At 37.1% G+C, this 3,013-nt stretch overlaps 1 protein-coding gene across 1 annotated transcript in view; it reads right to left on the reverse strand.

Moving 5' to 3' along the window:
• Positions 1-2,113: 2,113 nt before the first annotated feature.
• Positions 2,114-3,013, reverse strand: part of LOC106876111 (hatching enzyme) — a 19,034-nt gene continuing 18,134 nt past the window's right edge. The window contains exon 7 of the mRNA XM_014924521.2: positions 2,114-2,189. The gene's annotated coding sequence lies outside the window, so the exon portion shown is untranslated. The remainder of the gene's footprint in view (positions 2,190-3,013) is intronic.

Consider the following 3,013-nt stretch of genomic DNA (forward strand, 5'->3'; position numbering starts at 1 on the left):
GATCATTGAGTGAATCCTCAGATCATTGAGTGAATCCTCAAATCATTGAGTGAATCCTCAAATCATTGAGTGAATCCTCAAATCATTGAGTGAATCCTCAAATCATTGCGTGAATCCTCAGATCATTGAGTGAATCCTCAAATCATTGAGTGAATCCTCAGATCATTGAGTGAATCCTCAATGAATGTGTCGTGAGAAACTTAGCTTGGTGGCACCCATTCCTCTCCAAGCTGTTAGCCATAACTGTATGTCTCTACAGGAGACATGCCTTGGCCCCCGAACACTAGGCCGTTCACCTGAGCAGGTTCCTCCGCTCGAACCGGTGACTCATTGAGAAGCCATACCAGGAATCTTTCTGCTACTTGGATTAACCCACCGGCTGCAGTGGGATACCAGGGGGAAAAGTTCCTGGTTTTGTGTAAAAGAAAATGCAAGAGGATCAGTTAATTATGATTTTATTCAACATATTCCCCTCTCAAATTCACACACTTATTGCAGTGGTCCTGTAAAAGAACTCGGAAGTTGAGCCTCTAACCAGGCCTTTCGTGATACCTCTAACGCCAGGAACATTTCAGCACCCCTCGTAAGTCCCACTGCTCAGCCCAACGGGCAATTGCTTTCTACTATAGACCCGAGCCTACCAATGCCTTATGAGGGAGTTTCAAAGATGGAGACAGCATGGAATCCTGTCATATATATATATACAGGGTAGCCACTTTAAAACTGTATGTATGTATGTATGTGTGTGTGTGTGTGTGTACTTGTGTTTTTCCTCCTCTATTGTTTGGCAATTGGTGTCGGTTTGTTTATGTCCCGAAGCAGTGCAATTCGGCAAAAGAAAGCGATAGAAGAAGTACCAGACTTGAAAAAATAAATATTAGAGTCGATTTTTACGACTAAATTCAAATTCTTCAAGGCCGTGCCCCAGCATGGCCGCAGTCCAATGACTGAAACAAGTAAAAGATAAAAAGATAACATTGTTTTATATTTTCATGTGTATGTATGTATATATGTACGTACGTATGTATGTATGTATGTATGTATGTATGTATATATGTATGTATGTATGTATGTATGTATGTATGTATGTATGTACAAATGGGTATATACATGTGTGTAAGCATATATGAATGTATATACCGTATTTTACGACACACTTTTTAGTAAAGAATGTATAAAATACTTTGAAAATTACCCGGCATCTGGCACGATATTGTTTAAGTTCTTGCTGTGGTTGTTTAACGTTCAACTGAAATCAGCCTGTTATAAAGACTATTGTTTCAACACTTAGTAATCGCAATTGTTTGTATACTAAAAAAAAAACATTTAATATATATACTAATAGGGCTTCGTTTCTTTTTTAAACTCTGCTGAAGAATAAGAGAATAACAGCTTGCACTTTATTTTTTATTTCTTTATTTCGGTACTAATACCCGTTTGTCAGAAGAAAAATGGAGGATGGGGGTCGAGCGCGTATCATTTGCTCGGTGTGGCCAAGTGGAAATAAAGAAGAGACAACTACAGTTTAAATTTTACTTTATAGCTGTTATATTTCGGTATTTATACGTCTTTGTCACAGAAAAATAGAGGATGGTGTTGAGCGGGGGCACCTTCTGCTCAGTGTAGCTTAAATGAAGTAAGGAAGAGAGAACAATAGTTTAATTTTTACTTTATAGTTCTTATACTTATGACATCGTCTACGTAGGAATATATTATCCAATGCTTTCTCATGTATTTTTTCTTTTTAAAAGTATGCGATTCGAGATAATATGACACTATTTTCAGAAAATTGAGCGATCATGCAGAGGCTCCTTTATTAACTGGGGATGGATCATTGATTCGATATTAGTCTTCTACAATCTGAGTTCAAATTCCACTGAGGCTCACTTTCGCCTTCCGCCCTTCCTAGGTCGATAAAACTAAAATACCAGTCAGAAACAGCGGTCTATCTTACCAAATCTGAAACTCTGTATCTCTGGTGTGGCGGGGATTGATATTAATGTTTTCTAGAATGCTCTAAAAAGGTTATATATAATAACAGAGCGAGAGAATATTGTTGATGGGCATGCTGAAGAGAGTGAAAACAAGATAACAGACACAAACGCAAAAAGAATTTAAGTAAAAATATAAATTTATTTCAAAATACATTGCTAGATTCACTGGTTTGCTTGAGTTTCTAGTTGCACAAACTGAAAAACAAAATGACAGAAATATTACTTATAAGTCATGAATCGGTAGTGATAAATCACGTCTAAGCAAATAACTACTTCTGAACGCATATTATTGACAACGCTCAAACAAGCAGAAATACATCAGGCATTCTCACTGCTAGCCACTACTGGGACGATTTTTGTCTCATTACGAAATACATTGTCTTCAAACACATCACGTCCATAAGAGATATCTCAGGATACGATACTGCAGTAAATTTGTCTTTCAACAATGTATTTACATTAAGTATGATACATAAACAGCAATTTTAATCTAATACTGCTTTTATTGCATATAACGGATTTTTATACAGCCTAATGGCTATTTGCAACACCAGTAGATGTTTATACACTATTTCCTATATTTCGGTAGCGACAAATTTCGTCTGAGTATGTTGTTGGCTGTGAGTATATGCCATTGACAACACTCAACGAGGCAGAAGTACATTTGGCGTTCTCACAGCCGCTGTTGAGGCGATTTTCGTCTCCCTCCGATGTATATTATGTCTTTAAACACAGTATATCCGAACAAATACCACAGTAAATTTCCCTTTATTTACATTATGCATGATACACAGATAGATAGATAGATAGATAGATAGATAGATAGATAGATAGATAGATAGATAGATAGATAGATATATAAATAGATAGATAGACAACGAGCTTCTTTCAGTTTCCGTCAACCAAGTTCAATCACAAGGATCTGGTCGGCCCGAAGCTGAAGTTGAAAACACTTGCACAAGACGACATGCACTGGGACTGAACCAGGAACCATATAGTTGGGCAGAAAACGCCCTACC

This window comes from Octopus bimaculoides, chromosome 25, assembly GCF_001194135.2.
Source record: "Octopus bimaculoides isolate UCB-OBI-ISO-001 chromosome 25, ASM119413v2, whole genome shotgun sequence".
Lineage (NCBI taxonomy): Eukaryota > Metazoa > Mollusca > Cephalopoda > Octopoda > Octopodidae > Octopus > Octopus bimaculoides.